Raw genomic sequence first — 21,735 nt, forward strand, 5'->3', positions numbered from 1 at the left:
GAATCCTGTTTGCACTTAAAATATTTCAACATCATTGTCCCTTTGTCAATTTCTTCTGGGTACATTGGTTTCAAACCTGGAGGCAATATGAGCTAATGTTTAATGTGAACTGTAGACCTGGATTACACTACCAGTTAACAACGATAGTCATTATGCTCTAAAGACGCTTTAAGAGCAAGATGTGCATCCAGACTCCTACAGCTAGCAAGAAGTCATAAAACAAAGCAGTCTAATTGCCCTCTGAATTCCAAAGTGAATAATAGCATCATGGGGTAAAGAGGCAGGGGGTGGGTGAGGGGGAGTGAATGGAAGTGGAAGGGACAATGTCCTGTCCAGGGAAGTGGCACTTCAGAAACATATGCAGGAGGGTTCTGCAGCCTGGACACACACTCAGAGGGAGGGAGGGATCTGGAACGCACCTAGTTGAGAATCCACTTTATATGAGTCTCGTATGACATTCCTACTAAAGACTAGGCCACCATATACTCTTTCAGCAGATGAATGTTAACAAAAAGTGCACAGAACACAGTGGTTAGGAGTGCAGGCTTCAGGGCTGGGGTCCTGTTTTGCCTCTAATCCTCTAGCACCCTAGGGTGGGTTTCTTACCCTCTTAAGGGTGCTGTTTCCTCATCTTTTAAAGGGGGTTAAATAATTACCTACCTCATAGCATTGTTGTCAGAACTATATGAAATCACTTGGGTATGTTAAGTACTAAGCATACTGCTAGCACATAATAAGGATTTAATAAAATATTACCTTATTAATAGGCATTAGCAGGTTCAACCCCTGGGTCAGAAAGAACCCCTGGAGTTGGAAGTGGCAACCCACTCTAGTATTCTTGCCTGGGAAATCCCATGGACAGAGGAGCCTGGTGGAGTACAGTTCATGGCGCTGCAGAGTGACAGAGTAAGCACACAAGCACTTTATACGTTTATGTACATGATTTTCTCCTGGAAAAGAAGTAGATATCTATATGTATGTTATATGCATCTTGGTTTTTTTACTGACAATATACTTTTGTCCTCTTTTTACATCTCATTTTTAGCACTTGACTAGTATCCCACATGGGGATATAAAATACATTATTTAACCAGTCAGCTCCCAGTGGCTGGATATTTTCAACTTCTCTAATTATTTAATGTCACCATGATGCTGCAGAGAAAATACTAATCATTGGCATGCTTTTTAAAACAAGACAAAATGCAAGGCCCTGGTAACCCTGAACTAGATCAAAGATTTCCCTTTTGCAATAAATTTTACCCAGTTAGAGAACAGAAACAGCACTCCAACCAAGAGTCAAAATAGCAGCATCAATCTGTCCTTTTCAGATGGAACTGGCAGATATTAGCAACAATGTAATTATCTAGAAAGCTGAAGCTAGGAGAACTACATAGCCCTAATCTACCATCATAAACTCAAATTAAAGCCTCCCTTATGCACAGACTGTCCCATTCTCCCTTCCACATGAATTGTCCTCATGTCCCCCAACCAGCCCCACAGATTACCTAAGCCCAATACAGTATGTCGAAGGCCCAAAGTTGATCTCATTTCCATGCAACAACCTTCAACTCTAAAGCTTTGCTGACAAACCTCTGAAGAAACTTGGCTTTGAAAATACCACTTTCAGTTAGATTTACCCCTGAGGAATCTCTAAATGTCAAAAATAACAAGTGGCAGACCATGTTTATCATCTATGGCTGAACTTCAGGCTCCTCAAAACAGGAAGTTAAGGATAAGGCAGAGTTATAGATGCCCTCAGTTCAGTTCAGTTCAGTCGCTCAGTCGTGTTCGACTCTTTGCGACCCCATGAATCGCAGCTCGCCAAGTCTCCCTGTCCATCACCAACTCCCGGAGTTCACCCAGACTCATGTCCATTGAGTCAGCGATGCCATCCAGCCATCTCATCCTCTGTCATCCCCTTCTCCTCCTGCCCCCAATCCCTCCAGCATCAGAGTCTTTTCCAATGAGTCAACTCTTCACATGAGGTGGCCAAAGTACTGGAGTTTCAGCTTTAGCATCATTCCTTCCAAAGAAATCCCAGGGCTGATCTCCTTCAGAATGGACTGGTTGGATCTCCTTGCAGTCCAAGGGACTCTCAAGAGTCATCTCCAACACCACAGTTCAAAAGCACAATTCTTCGACTCTCAGCCTTCTTCACGGTCCAACTCTCACATCCATACATGACCACAGGAAAAACCATAGCCTTGACTAGACGGACCTTTGCTGGCAAAGTAATGTCTCTGCTTTTGAATATGCTATCTAGGTTGGTCAGAATGCCCTAAGACAGAGACAATCCACAAAAACTGGGAGGGTATCTTTTCTATTTTCTAGGATCCAGGTATATAAGGAAACTCTGTCAAAACAATGGTCAGCTACTAAGCTAATGAAACACAGACTTCATTGGCCACACAGGACAAAAGTACAGAATACAAAATAGTTCAGGAAAACATAAAAGAAACAGTGACCCAACAAATGGCAACAGCAAATGAAGGGAGAGGAGAATATCTTTTTCCAGAGTTGCCACATTATAACATTAAAAAATGTCCGTTTTCCAGCAAAAAATTACCAGGCACACAAAGAAACAAAAAAGTATAGCCCTTGTGCAAGGGGGGGAAAAAAGAAACTAATAGAAACTGCCTTTGAGGAAGCACATGCATTATACTTACTCATACTTACTGGAAAAAAGACTTAAAATCAACTGTCTTATATATTCTCAAAGATACAAAGAAACCACAAATGAAAAAAATTAAAGGAAGTCAGCATAGTTTCTCACCAAATAGAGAATATCAAAAAAGTGACAAAATTATAAAAATAAACCAATGAGGAATTTTGGAGCTCAAAAGTATAATGCTATGCTATGCTAAGTCACTTCAGTCGTGTCCGACTCTGTGCGACCCCATAGACGGCAGCCCACCAGGCTCCCCTGTCCCTGGGATTCTCCAGGCAAGAGCACTGGAGTGGGTTGCCATTTCCTTCTCCAGTGCATGGAAGTGAAAAGTGAAAGTGAAGTCGCTTAGTCGTGTCCGACTCCTAGAAAGTATAATAACAGAAATCAAAAATTCATTACAGGGGTTCAGCAGCACATTTAGGCAGACAAAAGGGTCAGTGAATATGAAGATAAGCCAATTCAGTTCAGTTCAGTTCAGTCGCTCAGTCGTGTCTGACTCTTTGCGACCCCATGAATTGCAGCACTCCAGGCCTCCCTGTCCATCACCAATTCCCAGAGTTTACCGAACTCGTGTCCATCGAGTCGGTGATGCCTCCAGCCATCTCATCCTCTGTCGGCCCCTTCTCCTCCTCCCCCCAGTCCTTCCCAGCATCAGGATCTTTTCCATTGAGTCAACTCTTCGCATGAGGTGGCCAAAGTACTGGAGTTTCAGCTTCAGCATCAATCCTTCCAAAGAACACCCAGGACTGATCTCCTTTAGGATGGACTGGTTGGATCTCCTTGCAGTCCAAGGGACTCTCAAGAGTCTTCTCCAACACTACAGTTCAAAAGCACCAATTCTTCAGTGCTCAGCTTTCTTCACAGTCCAACTCTCACATCCATACATGACTACTGGAAAAACTATAGCCTTGACTAAACGGACCTTTGTTGGCAAAGTAATGTCTTTGCTTTTGAATATGCTATCTAGGTTGGTCATAACTTTCCTTCCAAGGAGTAAGTGTCTTTTAATTTCATGGCTGCAATCACCATCTGCAGTGATTTTGGAGCCCCCAAAAATTAAGTCTGACACTGTTTCCACTGTTTCCCCATCTATTTCCCATGAAGTGATGGGGCCGGATGCCATGATCTTCGTTTTCTGAATGTTGAGCTTTAAGCCAACTTTTTCACTCTCCTCTTTCACTTTCATCAAGAGGCTTTTGTGTTCCTCTTCACTTTCTGCCATAAGGGTGGTGTCATCTGCATATCGGAGGTTATTGATATTTCTCCCAGCAATCTTGATTCCAGCTTGTGCTTCTTCCAGCCCAGCGTTTCTCATGATGTACTCTGCATATAAGTTAAATAAGCAGGGTGACAATATACAGCCTTGAAGTACTCCTTTTCCTGTTTGGAACCAGTCTGCTGTTCCATGTCCAGTTCTAACTGTTGCTTCCTGACCTGCATATAGGTTTCCCAAGAGGCAGGTCAGGTGGTCTGGTATTCCCATCTCTTTCAGAATTCTCCACAGTTTATTGTGGTCCACATAGTCAAAGGCTTTGGCATAGTCAATAAAGCAGAAATAGATGTTTTTCTGGAACTCTCTTGCTTTTTCCATGATCCAGCGGATGTTGGCAATTTGATCTCTGGTTCCTCTGCCTTTTCTAAAACCAGCTTGAACATCTGGAAGTTCACGATTCATGTATTGCTTAAGCCTGGCTTGGAGAATTTTGAGCATTACTTTACTAGCATGTGAGATGAGTGCAATTGTGCAGTAGTTTGAGCATCCTTTGGCATTGCCTTTCCAAAATATACAGAGCAAAACTGACATAATTAAAGGTAGAAGGTAGAAATAGTTGGAGATTTCAACTATTTGAAGTATTCATTTTTAATAATATGTAGAATAAACAGAAGATCAATACAGAAAGAGAGGACTTGAAGAACACTGTAGACCAACTAGACCTAACTAATGTATATAGAAAAGTCCATTTGAAAATAGAATATAGATTATTCTCAAGAGCACATGGAATATTCTCTGGAGTAGACCATATGCTAGGTAACAAAACTTTCAATGTATCTGAAAAGACTGAAATCATACAAGGTATCTTTTTTGACTACAATGGAATGAATACAGACATCAATAACAGAAGGAAACTAGAAAATTCACAAAAACATGAAAATTAACCTGTACAATCTTGAATAAAAATGAATCAAGAAGAAATTGCAAATGAAATTAAAAAATACTCTGATGTGAAGGAAAATGAACATTACAGAATTTGTTATGCAGCCAAAAGCAGTGCTCAGAGTGAAATGTATAATTGTAAATGCTTATATATATATTTTAAAAGATTCCAAACCAATAACTTAATTTTATTGAAAATCTAGGGGAAAAGAGCATGTTAGACCCAAATCTAACAGAGGAACAACATAACAGGGATTAGAACAGAGATAAATGAAAGAGAGAACAGGAACACAAAATAGAATCAACAAAAAGTTGGTTCAAAAAAATCAAAATTGATAAACATTTAGCTCAATGGACCAAAAGACACCAAAGAGAGAAAACTGGAGTTATTAAAAGCAGAAATAAAGTTCGTGACATTAATACAGACCTTATGAAAGTAAAAAGGACTATAAGAACATACGTGAACTGTAAGCAAATTAGATAACTGGAAGAAATGAGCAAATTTCTAGAAACACAAACAACAAAAAATTGACTTAAAAACAAATAGAAAATCTGAAGAAAAAAAAAAACTTAACGAGAGATTGGATTGCCAATTAAAAACCTTCTAATAAAGAAAACCCCAGATCTAGACGATTTCACTGGTGAAGTTCCCCAAATACTTAAAGGATAATTAACACTAATCCTTCCCAAATTCTTCCAAAAAATCAAAGAGGAGGCAATACTTCCTAACTCACTCTATTTGGCCAGCATTACACTGATACCAAGGCAAACTAAGATATCAGAAGAGAAGAAAACCATAGACCAATGTCCCTTATGAATATGGATAAGAGAGTCTTAGCAAAACACTAGCAAACTTGTTTCAGCAACATATTAAGAGAAATATACATCATTACCAAAGTTGATTTACCCTAGAAATGCAAGGGTGGTTAAATATGAAAATCAGGGTAATACACTATAGTGATAGAATGAAGGGGAAAAAACCACATAATCAAATGAGATGCAGAAAAAGGACTTAAAAATCAAAATGATAAAAACATTCAACAAATTTGGAGTATAAGGAACTTCCTCAACATGATAAATAGCATTTCTGGGAAACCTACAGCTCACATTATACTCAATGGTAAATAACTGAAAGCTTTCCGCCCCAAGATCAGAAACAAGAGAAGGATACCCATTTTCACCACTTCTATTCAACAATGTACTGGAAATTCTAGCCAGAGCAAATGGGCAAGGAAAAAAAAAATAAAATAAAAGCTTTGAAACTGCAGAGGAAGAAGTAAAACTATCTCTATTTACAGATAACATAATCTTGCATATAGAAAATCTTAAAGAATCCACACAAAAGTAAACTATTAGAGGTTATAAACTAATTCAGCAAAACTTTGGGGTATATAATAAGCACACAAAAATCAGTTATTTATATATACTATCAATGAATAACATGAAAAGGAAATTAAGAAAATGATTCCATTTACAATAGCATCAGAAAGAATAAAATAAAAATTTAACAGTTTGGCAAAACTAATACAGTTATGTAAAGTTTAAAAATAAAATAAAATTAAAAAAAAAAATTTAACAGGGTTCAAGGTTTTACAGTGGAAAACTACTAAAGATTTCTGAAATAAATTTTAAAAAATCCTAAGTAAACGGAAATACATCCCATATATATGAGTTTGAAAACAAATTGTTAAGATGGCAATAGAACCCAAAGCAATCTATAGATTCAATGCAATCTCTATCAAAATCCCAGAGGCATCTATTGCAGAATTATAAAAGCTTATATTAAAATTAATATGGAATTGAAAAAGATCTAAAATAGCCAAACAATCTTGAAAAAGAAAAATGAGGTTGGAGGACACACACATTTTCCAATTTCAAAATTTACTAACAAAAGCTACAGTAATCAAAACAGTGTCCGATGCTGGCATAAACAAAATGTTTACAAAACTAGAAAGCAATACATCATTCCCAAACCTCTGGGCTGTCTCAGGCTCATTTCTCATAGAGAAATAAAAATAAAACGTTCCAGATTAAATGGTGCTGTGGGGTTCCAATTATAGGACTCAACCGTAGTAGGCCTTCTAAAAAAAAAAAAAAAGTTGAGTTTTATTCTGGTGTAATTTATGGTAGCTGCGGGAAAGTTTCAGAAAATACAGAAAAGAAAAATAATATTTTATATCCTTCCATTCATAGATTGATGAGCATGATTAATATGTTGGCATATTCTCTCCTGAAGGAAATATATCCATGTATCTCTATAGTATAGTCCCCTGTATGTGTTCCTTAGATTAAAAATCTGAGAGTTAATTACACCTTCTGAGTCCTAGTTCCAGATGAGATGGGGCAGGACAATGAGCAGGCTCTACCCTGTCTCTCCCATTGAATGCAGCTATAACATCTTCACAGAATGCATGAAGTAGCTATTTGAGGATTCTGCAAAGTAAACAGTAGTAGACAAATAGGGGAAGAGACCAAAATTCAAAGTATCATGGAAAAGTCAGGGAGGTTCCCCTTTTCTCCCCCCTTCCTGTATCTTGGACCCAAGGCAGCGCAAAACTCAGGAGTGGGTGTTGGGGTGCACACAGAGAAAGCTCTGGAAGAGGCCCTTTTATTGGCACAAGAGCAGGAAAAGGGATTCCTAAGTTGAGACAGTGGAGGGAAATCATTTGTACTTCTTTTCCTTTTTCTGTTCTCTGGAGCCCCTGCCCCTAGACAATTCCGGGTGACAAAATTGGCAGCTGGGCCTGTAGGCACCTAAAATCCTGAAGGAGGGGAAATTTCTCTCCAAGTGGAGAAGCTGTAATCCCAAGAAAGCGGAACCAACCCCTGTTGTTTTCTCTTAGGCACTTGGCTAAGTCTCAGGTGCAGGCTTAGCCACACAAAATGAACAGCAGAGCAGGGTAACTAAAAGCCAGTTTTCTGGACAACAGATAAAAAGGGCAGGCCCAGAGTGGGGAAAAAACTGGAAAGATCACAGAGGGAAGAGCTTGAGAAAGAGATCCAATAACACTGTAAGATGCTAATAATAGGGGAAATGGGGATTCAGTGTATACAGAAACTCTGTACTAACTCTACAATAATTTTGTAAATCAAGAAGAGTTCTAAACTTTTTTAAAAATTGAAAATTTATCTCAGCTCCTTCACCCCTATATTCATTCCCATGACTCACTGAATTATTTACCGAGCACCTACTATGTCATGCTCCAGATACTGCTCTAGTCTCTGGAAATACAAACAGCAAAACAAAACCCAGCATGACTCCTGACATCAAGGAGCTGACAGTGCAGCAGAAAACAAAAGAAATAACACGAAGGCATTGTCAAGTCACAGAAAAAAGTGTCACCATTTTCAAAATTAAAAAGTATCTTCTTGAGAAAAACCTTTGAGGGCTTCCCTGGTGGTCCAGTGTTGAGTCTGCCTCACAATGCAGGGGACATGGGTTCAATCCCTTGTCCAGGAAGGTCTCACATGCCTCGGGGCAGCTCAGCCCATGTGCCACAGCTATTGAGCCTGCACACTCTAGAGCCTGTGCTCTGCAGCAAGAGAAGCCACCACAAGAAGCAGCTTACACACTACAGCTAGAGTATAGTCCCCGCTGGCCACAACCAGAGAGGACCCACATACAGCGATGAAAACCCAGCACAGCCAAAAATAACTAACTAAATAAAATTATTTAAAAAACACGAGAGGAAGAAAAATCTTGGAGAAGTTAAAGGCCCAGACTAAAGACCATACAATCTGACAATTGACAGCCAAGGAGCAGGAATTCCAAAGAAGAGGAAGAAGCCGCTCTGGAGCTAAATCTCTAGCAGGAGGCCCAGCCCCTGGCCTTAGCAGGAACAATTCCTCTGAGTTTAAGTTTACACCGGAAGATCAGGCTAGCTGTCATCTCTCCATAAGCCAGTCTGTACTGAGGGACAAGATGTGGATAGGAAGCTGCATGCCCTGCTGGGGTGCCATCTCAGCAGTGGTAGGAAGGGAGCAGGGCAGCATGCCAGGACAGGCTCCCCCAGGCTGCCCAGGGACCCACGCATCTACCATCTTTCCCTGTTCATGTATGAATGCTAGGCATTCATTCTGTGAATGTGAACTAAATGCCTACTCTATATCAGGAGTAGAGCAGGGCCTCCTGAATGTTCCAGGCAACACTGGGAGAAAATGTTCCAGGCACTGGGAAGATCGTTTACAGAGACCCACAGCTAGAGAGAGTATGAGGCCTTTGTAACATTTCAAGTTATTTGGTGAGGCTGGGGTGTGGGCTGGGGAACCACCAGAGAGAAGACTAGATGTGGTGGCAGAGGCTAGATCATGAAGAGCTCTGTCGTTCCTGTAAGGAGTCTAGACTTTTTCCTAATTACAAAGGGAAGTTGATGTAGGGTTTCAAGCATGTGCCTGGAACTGAGAAAGTAACACTGAAACATATACATTATTACTACATGTAAATTAGATAGCCAGTGGAAATTTGCTGTATGAAACAGAGAGCTCAACTCCAGTGCTCTGTGGCAACCTACAGGGGTGGAATGGGGTAGAAGGTGGGAGGGAGGTTCAAGAGGGAGCGGACATTCTTATGCCTATGACAGATTCTTGTGGATATATGGCAGAAACCAACACAATATTGTAAAGCAATTATCTTCCAGTTAAAAATAAATACATTTAAATTAAAAAAAAAAGATGTGCATGGATGAGATATTTCATGGAAACCATTTTGCCAGCTGCTGCTACTGTTTTATGCCCACCCAAGGGGACGACAGAGGATGAGATGGTTGGATGGCGTCACTGACTCAATGGACATGAGTTTAGGTAACCTCTGGAAGTTGGTGATGGACAGGGAGGCCTGGTGTGCTGCGGTTCATGGGGTCGCAAAGAGTCGGATATGACTGAGCTACTGAACTAGAGCTGTCTGTCCTGGAGGCAGAGAGATTACTTGGCATAGATGGAAAGCAGAAGTGGGATTTGATACCTCATTGGACGTAGAAAGCAAAAAGGTGGGAGGATTCAGGGATCACTTCCAAGTGACTGACCTGGGTGAACACACGGGATGCCGCAGTAGAGTAATAATGACAATAAATACAAGCACCGTGTGTTCTCAGGATGAATTAGACCCTGCCAGGAGGTGGGTGAGTACTGATGCGCTGGGGAGGACTGGGTGCTCTCAGGGACTTGCGCCATCTCCTACCCTGCAAATACCAGCATTGCCTGTTACGCGCATTCCCCATGTCTTACTCAACAGGTCAGGTTGTGTTAAATGAGCCTCCAGAAAACTGAAAGTCTTTACAGACATAAAGTATGAAAATAATCCCATACTCTGATCAATAAAGCCATTTCTACAAGAATTTCTATAAATATGTGATTCTATATTTAAAAACTAATATTCTGAAGGTTACTGTTATCATGAAATAAACACTACTCATTTTACATAAGCAAGCACACTTGCCAAGGTAAATATATAACCGAAGTAAAAATGGAGCCAGCATGGGTGTGTTTAACGTCAGTCAGTAATTTTGGAGGAAAAAGCAGGAAGATGGGTGGGTCGGAAGAGCAGCATGGGATTGGCCCGCTGATCTCCCAACATAGAGACTCCTTGCTGGAGGGAAGGAAGGGGCGGGTCACAGAGGCCCCATTGTTAGACAAGGAATCACAAATCCCGTGCGCTCCTATGGAGCCCTCTACTCAGCTAAAAATAGCTTTGCTGTAGATGATTTAGCGTTTTTAAAGTAGAAAAATCATGAGTCAAATCTATGAATCAATTCACAGCAATCAATATGAATGTTAAATATACTATACATGATTTCAAGAAATTAGCCATCAACTCTTAACTCTAAACTGAGAAGTTAGCTAGGATGTATCTAGACATCTGTCAGCGTAGGCTAATGACCCTAAGGACTACATGTACGCTATATATGGAAGTTATATACTTCCATTTTTATTAAAATCAGCATGGCTGTAGTCAGTCATTATAAATAAGTTCTATTTTAAAAATTGAAGGTTATCCCAACTGACCCTAGAAATTTAAAATATCATGTCCTTCCCTCTAAACTCATCAATACTGGTAGGAAATCCGGAAAGTGTATGGATTGACAGTGACCTGACCTCAGTCCACAATTTACTTAATGGGGTTAAATCGCTGACCTACAGTTTCACAATACAGCCAAAGGGTATGGAAAAGACTGAAGTTGTCACCTTTCCCCCAGAATACAGTTTCTTTGCTAAACAAATCTCCATCCCCAAAACCTAAACACTTGAGAGGCAAAAATTGTAGAAAAAGAAAATCACAGTCATTAAGTCATCTGGCTTTAGTTTCTCTCGATATTCTGTCTTTCCCTTATTTACTCTGAAGTGAAGTGTTAGTCACTCAGTCGTGCCCAACTCTTTGCAACTCCATGAACTGCAGCCCTCCAGGCTCCTCTGTCCATGGGATTTTCCAGGCAAGGATACTGGAGTGGGTTGCCATTTCCTTTTCCAGGGGATCTTCCCAACCCAGGGATCGAATCTGGGTCTCCTGCATAGGCAGGCAGATTCTGTACCAACTGAGCTACAAGGAAAGCCTTTATTTGCTCTAGAAAATATTTTTATATAACTGAATAGTGTTGTTGAGATCTAAATATTTTAAATGAAATAAGAAACTAAAATAATTATTTAGTTAATTTAGGCCTCCCATCCAAAAGTAAATAAAGTTGGGTCAGAAGTATTTCATGTTTGGGAATGTCTACAAAACTGTCTCATTTGGGGGGCTGAGAACAGATTTTGAATACCTATTTTGGAAAGCAACACACACCTACATGGAAGCAGCCTCCCATTCCTACTGTCTCTGATGTTAATATTCTATATTTAAAAATGTATACAGAAAGTCCTGCAGTTTACAAAGCACTCCTGTAAGTGTCAGCTCTCACAGTAACTGAGCAGGCTCCCATCCCCATTTAACAGAGGAGGACGTCCAGGGAGATTCCATGACTTAGTTTGGGCCACACAACTGGTAAGTGAAACCACACTCAAACTCAGTCCTTCCAGCTATAAGTATTCTCTCCTTTACCCACACTGTGTTGCCTATTAAAAGTGCTTCAACTTTTCCCTAATTCAAGATAATAAAAAAGTAAGTACCCACAAAGTTGTGGTTGTTTATTTATCTGCTGCCAGCTACTCTAATCCTTTCTGCTACCAGAGCTTATGAAAAAAAAGCCTCTCATAGCCTCAGTTGCAGAAAGCTTGCCATTGAATGCTCCAGAATTATACCCAAAGGGTCCTTGGACAATGAAGCAAACACATGTCTAATTCCACTGCTCAGCATGATCTGCTTTCACTGGCTTCTGAGCCATAAGGATCACCCGTACTGCAGCACCATGTCCAGTGACTCACCAGACACCATAATGGACAAGTGACACTGCTCAGCCTGGGCTCTGAACCTACAGCAGCAAGCCTACCACCCACCTCCCCCATCGCCACCACCCAGCCTCCACCACCTTCCTAAAACTGCTGCGCTACTGCTCGGCCCTCAAACTCCTCCAGCCACCCATGTGTCTACCAAACAGTTTTTTTCCTCTCCAGTCCATTACCCTCCACACACACCTTCTGAATATACCTTGGACCTTTGTTATTCAGTGTAGTTCCCTAATGAGCAGCCTCAGTATCACCTGCCCACTTGTTAGAAATCCAAAATGTTAGGGCTCCACCCTAGACTCGGAAATTAGAATCTATGCTTTAACAAAATCCCGCCAGTGTGGCTGAGTCCCTTTCCTGTCCACCTGAGGCTATCACAACATTGTTAACTGGCTATACTCCAGTAAAAAATTAAAAGTTCAAAAAAGTAAAAAAATAAAATTTTTTAAAAGAAATTAAAATTTGAGAAGCACTACACTAGGAAAAAGGTCAAAGGGTGTGAAACTCCTCCTGTCTAGCTGCCACCCTATGCAGTCTTTGGGCACCAGTATTTCAGGCTCTCAGAAGGTGTTACAGCCAAGTTCAAACCCTCCAGCAACAACCAATTCAGCTGGTGTATCCAATTAATCTAGTATATCCAATTCAGCTAGGTTTCACAGTTTAGCAAAATAACTTAATGTTTAGCAAATAGTCTCACTAAAGTATTAATAGCTATTAATGCCTACAAACATTCTCTGATAGAATGTTACTGAGAGAACACAGTGGTAGCAAGAAAGTTCTAAAGTTAGAGAAATCTGGGTTTATATCTCAGCTCTGTCAGTGATTAGCAGTGAGAGTCTCAGAAGCTTAAAAAGCTCCCTGAACTTCCATTTCTGCCTCCATAAAACAAGGGAAATCCCTACCTTGCAGAGGGAGTACACATACTACTGCAAAGTATCTTGCACACCATGCCTGGCACACAGTAAGCATTCTCCTCCTTTTGAATAAATGAGCCAACAATGTCAGAGATAACTGAATTTCAAAACAGTGTGGATGCAAATAAACCTCTAGGAGGTGCTGCTCCAACCAGTGGAGCCACATAGGAGACAACCTGGAGTAGGTCAGCATTTCTTATGACTTGAAAAATCCACCAACCATTACCAGCCTGAAAGTCACACACTGCACACCTCCCACCTGGTAAACTCTCCTATGCCAAATTATACTTCAGAGTTATCTGATTCAAAAGCTCTTTTTCTTCTCTCCTTGAAGAAAGTGCCTAATCATCAAAGTAAAAAGCAAAAAATATTAGCAGTGGTGGAAATAGGCTGAGGTATTTATACTACAATAGGCTCATTTTTAGCACTTAAAGTATCATTTCAGCAACATCATCAATGGACAAGTTATTAACTAGAATCAGAAAAAGAGTATGTCAAGGCTGTATACTGTCAACCTGCTTATTTAACTTATATGTAGAGTACATCATGAGAAACGCTGGGCTGGAAGAAGCACAAGCTGGAATCAAGAATGCCAAGAGAAATATCAATAACCTCAGATATGCAGGTGACACCACCCTTATGGCAGAAAGTGAAGAACTAAAGAGCCTCTTGATGAAAGTGAAAGAGGAGAGTTGATAAGTTGGCTTAAAGTTCAACATTCAGAAAACTAAGATCATGGCATCCAGTCCCATCATTTCATGGGGAATAAATGGGGAAACAGTGGAAACAGTGTCAGAGTTTATTTTGAGGGGCTCCAAGATCACTGCAGATGGTGACTTCAGCCATGAAATTAAAAGACGCTTACTCTTTGGAAGGATAATTATGACCAACCTAGGCAGCATATTAAAAAGCAGAAGCACACCTTGTCAGCAAAGGTCTGTCTAGTCAAAGCTATGGTCTTTCCAGTGGTCACGTGTGGATGTGAGAGTTGAACTATAAAGAAAGCTGAGCACCGCAGAACTGATGCTTTTGAACTGTGGTGTTGGAGAAGACTCTTGAGAGTCCCTTGGACTGTGAAGAGATCCAATCAGTTCATCCTAAAGGAGATCAGTCCTGGGTGTTCATTGGAAGGACTGCTGTTGAAGCTGAAACCCCAATACTTTGGCCACCTGATGTGAAGAGCCGAGTCATTTGAAAAGACCCTGATGATGGGAAAGATTGAGGGCAGGAAGAGAAGGGGACAACAGAGGATGAGATGATTGGATGGCATCACCGACTCAATGGACATGGGTTTGGGTGGACTCCGGGAGTTGGTGATGGACAGGAAGGCCTGGCATGCAGAGGTCCATGGGGTTGCAAAGAGTCAGACATGACTGAGTGACTGAACTGAACTGAAGAGTCATTTTATTATTCAATTTAACTGGTAAAATCATGCTTTAGCCTGATTTTTAAATTGTCAATTTACTATACTTGAAGAAAATTAATTTGAAAAATTTAAATTAAAATACATGGAAATAATTTATAAAGATAATTGTTAAATCAGATTGGATATAAATTTTTCAGACTTAATAATGTTTCATCAATTTGTTAAAAGACAAAAAATCATAAAACATGAATGGAAAAAAAGGTACCGTTAACTAAAATAAAACATTTCTACTGAACAAGAAATACCATAAACCAAGTTAAAAGGCAACCCACCAGCTGAGAGATTTCCCAATACATACAACTAAGAAAGTCAATAAGAAAAAGACAAACAAATCAATAAAAAATATAAATAAATAATATGAACAAGCAATTCTCAGAAGAGCAAACATGAAAAGATTTGTAACCACACTAAACACCAGGAAAAATTCAGATTGACAAAGAAGCTAGCACATTACAGTTCTGTCATGGGCAAAAATATTGAAGTGTGACATTACCAAGTATTGGAAGGGAATGATACCCCAGGAACCCCATATCCTGCCAGTAGGACTATATAGAACACTCACATGACTGCCGTGCGAATCAATTTACCATCAACTAGAAGCTTGAGAATAGGGACCAGGATCACACAGAGGGTCTCACATCTGCCAGAGCAGAGTTTTCCAACATGTGATCGATGAGCTGGAGCAACACCACACCTGGTAGCTTAATAGAAATGCAAATTCTCCAGCCCCAACCCAGACTTACTGCCTTCAGATCAGATCAGATCAGTCGCTCAGTCGTGTCCAACTCTTTGTGACCCATGAATCGCAGCACGCCAGGCCTCCCTGTCTATCACCATCTCCCGGAGTTCACTCAGACTCATGTCCATCGAGTCAGTGATGCCATCCAGCCATCTCATCCTCTGTCATCCCCTTCTCTTGCCCACAATCCCTCCCAGCATCAGAGTCTTTTCCAATGAGTCAACTCTTCGCATGAGGTGGCCAAAGTACTGGAGTTTCAGCTTTAGCATCATTCCTTCCAAAGAAATCCCAGGGCTGATCTCCTTTAGAATGGACTGGTTGGATCTCCTTGCAGTCCAAGGGACTCTCATGAGTCTTCTCCAACACTACAGTTCAAAAGCATCAATTCTTCTGCACTCAGCTTTCTTCACAGTCCAACTCTCACATCCATACATGACCACTGGAAAAACATAGCCTTGACTAGATGGACCTTTGTTGGTAAAGTAATGTCTCTGTTTTTCAATATGCTATCTAGGTTGGTCATAACTTTTCTTCCAAGGAGTAAGTGTCTTTTAATTTCATGGCTGCAGTCACCATCTGCAGTCATTTTAGAGCCCAAAAAGATAAAGTCTGACACTGTTTCCACTGTTTCCCCATCTATTTCCCATGGGGGTGTATTCAAAGACTTCACAAATATTCTGATGCATGCTTGAGTTTCAGAATCACTGCACCAGAGAAGCTCTCACATATTAGTTTTCACCTGTTTCACAGGACATAATGTCATTCAATAGGACATAGTGTCAGAATACTAGGGACATGGTCCCTGGTTGATAGATTCTCTGGAAAGGGATGTAGGATAGAGAGTCACTAAGTGTCAAGGGATGGTATGCAGACAATCAGATTTCCTCAAGTGCACACATTTCCACGGAGATACATTCAAAGATGTATATTACAAATAAAGCATTTAAAACAGTCTAAACAGCTGCCAATAGAAGAATGGGTACAATGGTACATTGTACAACAGTTTAAATAAATGAAGTGTATTCATGAATTAGTAGAAATAAATCTTGAAAATATAGCAGGAATGAAAACAGCAATATGCAGAATGACACCTATTATAGTTTGATACCATTTAACATTTTCAATCTCACCCCAAAATATCGATGCTACTTTTGAATAAATCAATAAGCATTTGCATGAAAACATCAGGGATGCATGCCTGGGCAGTACATTTACTGATCTCAAGGGAATGGTTATCTGTGGGCAAGAAATGAGAGAAATGTCAAATATATGATGAGAAGTTAATATTTGTTAGGTCTGGGTTGGGGTGAAAGATATTGCTTATATTATCCTGTGTGCTGTGCGTGCTAAGTCACTTCAGTCTTGTCCGACTCTTTGCGACCCCATAAACTGCAGCCCACCAGGGTTCTCTGTCCATGGGATTTTCCCATCAAGAATACTGGAGTGGGTTACAATTTCCTTTTCCAATTATTCTGTGTACTCTTGTGTATATTTGGGGTATTTTGTAATAATTAAAAAATTTTACAGTAGTATTTCATTATACTTGTTAATACTAGAAAAATCTTATTTCTGTACAAAAAAAGGAATGTCTCAAAGCCACAGCCTCAAGAGGTGTAGGACCTTTAAAAACTGAATCTTTGTGACATCTAGTGGCAGTAGTAATGGTTACAATTTAAGGGAAGCCTGGTGGGCTACAGTCCATGGGGTTGCAAAGAGCTGGACAGGACTGAGCTACTAACAATACACAATTAGAAACAAATCTGATTCAATGTACCTGATTTCTGGGTTTAAATAAATTTCACAAAACTTTTAAAATTTGTGCTTTTTATTTCTGTTTTCAGTGGTCTATTGTTGTTCAGTTGATAAGTTGTGTTCGCCTCTTTGCAACCCCACAGACTGCAGCATGCCAGGCCTCCCTGTCCGTTACTATCTCCCGGAGTTTGCCCAAATGGTCTATACTTGAATATTTTTAATGGGGATGGCACTTTGGAATAAGGTTATCATCTCATATTTATTAACTATATGTGTCTCAGTCACTGGTCTTGTGAAAAATGTCTCAGTAATGTTAGTTCCAGTATCCCCAAACAAGGGGACCCCTGCCATCCCATTCTCTGGGTCAGTGAGAGCAGCAGCAGAGAGGCTTTGAGCTTCTCCCTTACACCCTGCTACACACCCAACTGCCAGGCATCCCTTCCTGCCCCTGATCTGCTCCTCCTGCATAATCCCTCTAAGCCCTCAATGGGCCCACCATTATTCCAGTCCAGGGTTCTTCCTACAGTCAGCTTCCAAGTTTGCTTATGGAATTTGTCATAGCTAACACTTGGTTTTTTTACATTCCCCCACTAAACTGTGGGTGACTTGAGAGTAGGAATCACGTCTGATACATACCTTTCCCTTGAGAATCTAACACAGTTCTTAGCACAAAGTGCATGCATGCATGCTAAGTCACTTCAGACATGTCCGATTCTTCATGACCCCTTGGACTGTAGCCCGCTGAGCTCCTCTGTCAGTGGGATTCTCAGGCAATAATAGTGGAGAAGGTCGCCATGCCTTCCTCCATGGATCTTCCTGATCCAGGAATTGAACCCACATCTCTTAAGTTTCCTGCATTGGCAGGGGGTTCTTCACCAAAGAACATTCACTGATGAATTTCCACTACCACAACCCAGATTCCAGCCTTCATTACCTGAAGCCTAGACTAAGACAACAGCATTCTAAGCCAAAACCATGCTAACTACAACTTAAATTAAGCCTCTCAAAAACATCTCTTTGCAAAATAGCACCACTTTCTCATCCCCTATTCCCAATAAAGTTTTCAATGTACATGTCTCATATCCATTCCCACTCTTACCCTAAATGCCTTAGCTTTGACTTTAATAAGCTTCACAAACTGGTCCAGATCAGCTTTCCTGAACTTCCCTCCTACCTCATCACTGAACAGATCTACTATTTCTCAGGCATCCTGCAGCATTCTCACCTTCATTTCTCTGCTCACATTTCTACTGCTCATCCACAATCAGTTCTGTACCTTTTTCTTTGCTTGTGTGTCTTTTGTTTTGATCTCTCAATTCCATGAATCTCTAAGTGACTTCTATCCATGTAAACAGTTCATAGTACTAACTACCCAACTGATTGTCTGCCGTTCCATCATTATTTACTTTCTTGTCCATCCTCTTTCTCACCATGTGCAGAGGGCTTTGCAAGGCTCTGAGAATCTCTCACAAAAGTCTATGGTAGGATTTTCTAAGTCCTCAGAGGGGAGCCAACAAGAGGAACTTGTTGAAATAAGGAAAGTTAGGTAAAGGGAGGGAGGCCATTGATCACAGTTGGGATAGGCTGTTACCATTTTTTATCTGAAGGGAGCTGGCACATGGTTCTGAATAGTGTGTTAAACAAGCAATGTTTTATAATTTGATGAAAGACTGATGACAGTGACAGCAGAAAGGTGACAAGCTAGGAAACCTATCACATGGCTTTGGAACATGAGAGAAAGAGGAGTATCAGGCTCCCTGTACTGGATGAAGGATAACCACAAGAGGGTCAGGGAGGACTCTCCCATCATAAATTTGGCACCTGAACAGTAATGAAGCCATTTCTGATACTGCAGAGGTGAGTATGTATAGTCATGAGAATTGATGTGAGAATTGAACCATAAAGAAGGCTGGGCACCAAAACTGATGCTTTTGAACTGTGGTGTTGGAGAAGACTCTTGAAGTCCCTTGGACTGAAAGGAGATCAATCAATCCTAAAGGAAATCAATCCTGAATATTCGTTGGAGGGATTGATGCTGAGGCTGAAGCTCCAATACTTTGGCCACCTGATGCAAAGAGCCACCTCATTAGAAAAGACCCTGATGCTGGGAAAGATTGAAAGCAGGAGGAGAAGGGGACCACAGGGCATAAGGTGGTTGGATGGCATTCCCGACTCAATAGACATGAGTTTGAGCAAGCTCCAGGAGATGGTGAAGGACAGGGAAGCCTGGCATGTTACAGTCCATGAAGTCACAAAGAGTCAGACATGACTGAGTGATGGACAAAAGGTGAGGAGGAGAACGAGCTTCTAGGAAAATAAAGTCAAGTCTGTTTCAGATGTAGCTTTTTGTAAAGCTCTCAGCACAGGTAAGTACATTCAGTAGTTTAAACATGTCACACAGAACTGGGCAACAAGGCCATCTCCAACACGTTAGGTGAACAGCTCTGAACTTACTTTCTGAAACTTCCTTTCAAACACAGGCTCACATCAACAATCCTGTAAACTCAGAGTAGAGCCTTCAACATTAAGAAGCACTCAGTCCACTTCCTCTCCTTCACTAACTTCGCACCTCACCCCTTCGCACCCACTCACAAACCCACTTCTGTCTTGCCCCCATCCTTAGAGTGTGTGTTTAGGCTGGACAATGGGCATGGGTCCTGCTTCTGATTTACAGTCAAGCTCCCTGGTAGGGTCAGAATCCTTCCTTAACACTGACTCCTTGGCTGGGCCAAATCTTTGCAAAATCCTCTACCGTGAGCTATGCTATTTGCTCTTGTCTCCCCACCCCTCTCCTATCATTGCTTTGAACAAGGCTACTCACCTCCTCCCCTAGAGCCACAAGGCTACTCACCTCCACCCAGCTGACAGGAAGCCTGGGAGCCCACACCCCACTGCGGTTCTTGTTGAACTCTAGACCCCATGGACTCGTGATATCTACCAACTATCACCTCTAGGGCACCTCCATTACCCCCTGACTGCCCTACCTCTGAGTTTGTAACGGGCTATTGGAGCATATGATTTAAGAATGCTGATGAGGTCTCTTCTTACCTAGCAGAGTGAAAGTGAAAGTGAAGTTGCTCAGTTGTGTCCGACTCTTTGCGACCCCATGGACTATAGCCTACCAGGCTCCTCTGTCCATGGGGTTTTCCAGGCAATAGTACTGGAGTGGATTGCCATTTCCTTCTCCAGGGGAGATTCCCAAATCAGGGATTGAACCCGGGTCTCCTCCATTGTAGACAGACACTTTACCATCTAAGCCACCAGGGAATGAAATAACATGGTAGTGGTAACAACTTCACTACTTGAGTGCCTACTAAATGCTAGGCAATGCTACAAAAGCTTTATATGAATTAAGTCATTTAATCTTTACAACCATAAGAGGCAGGCATCATAACTTATTACACAGATAAGGGAAGTAAGGCAGAGAAGGTATCCATAAAGTGTTCTCAGAATGAATAAATTTAAAGTGGGTACACAGAGTCACCCAACAATCATTTTATTCATCCATTCCCCCAGCAGATATTTTAAAATTCATCCTCACTCAAGTACATAACCAAACTCTGGCCTCCTTTCCTTCTTTACCAAGACAACTAGAAGTCCTTACTGCAAATTCTAGAATGCACCACTATCCCAAATGTTCTTCCCCTTCACTCAGAACATCTACTTCCCACCCCTGGATAAGAGCAAAAGAATAATTCCCAAAGTGCTTTCCTTCCCCTGTAATTTTGTTCCACACCTAATTCTCCTTCTCCAGGAACCCCTGTTCTAAGTCTCCTGAACCACACTTCCAGCCTCTGCCTCTCAGCTTGCCAACAAGTTGACTCAAAGGCCTCTTGCCTACTGACAAAAACATGAAATTTTTTTCTACCCAAAGGAGAATCCCTTCTCAACCTTGTAAAATTCTCAAGCACTTTCTCTTCATCACAAAATTTCTCCAAAGAATAGCTTTACAATATCTTTCCCTTCTCTACCAAAATTTATGCCTTAACCATATGATCTGAATTTCACATCCACATACTTCATGAAAACTGTAAAAAGCCCTCAAGAACCATCATGGGTCTTTCCATACATCACTCCAGTATCTCAAGTCTAGACCATGGAGGCTGGCATCCATGGCCTCCATGATCTGGCTCCTAATAGTCCCTCTAGCCCTCTCTTTGACTAGTTCCTTCACATCCCTATGGGCTTCCCTTGCAGCTCAGCTGGTAAAGAATCCACCTGCAATGCAGGAGACCTGGGTTCAATCCCTGGGTTGGGAGGATACCCTGGAGAAGGGGAAGGCTACCCACTCCAGTATTCTGACCTGGAAAATTCCATGGACTGTACAGTTCACAGGGATGCAAAGAGTCGGATACGACTAAGCGACTTTCACTTCACTTCACTTCACATCCCCATGGGTTTCACATGTTCAAAACTTACCTTTCCCTTAAGATTCTTTTCAAGGCTCTCCCTTTCATAAAGCTTGCTCAAATAACTCCCTCCTCTGGTTCAAGACGGAGGGGACATATGTATACATACCTATGGCTGATTCGTGTTGAGATTTGACAGAAAACAACAAAGTTCTGTAAAGCAATTATCCTTTAATTAAAAAATAAATTAAATTTAAAAAATAACTCCCTCCTCTAATTTCTTTGGTCCTGTTTCAATTAATTGCTTCAAACACACTGCCCCAAATATGTGCACATGGTTATGCTTTTCAGTGACACA

The sequence above is a fragment of the Bubalus bubalis genome, chromosome 4, assembly GCF_019923935.1.
Source record: "Bubalus bubalis isolate 160015118507 breed Murrah chromosome 4, NDDB_SH_1, whole genome shotgun sequence".
Lineage (NCBI taxonomy): Eukaryota > Metazoa > Chordata > Mammalia > Artiodactyla > Bovidae > Bubalus > Bubalus bubalis.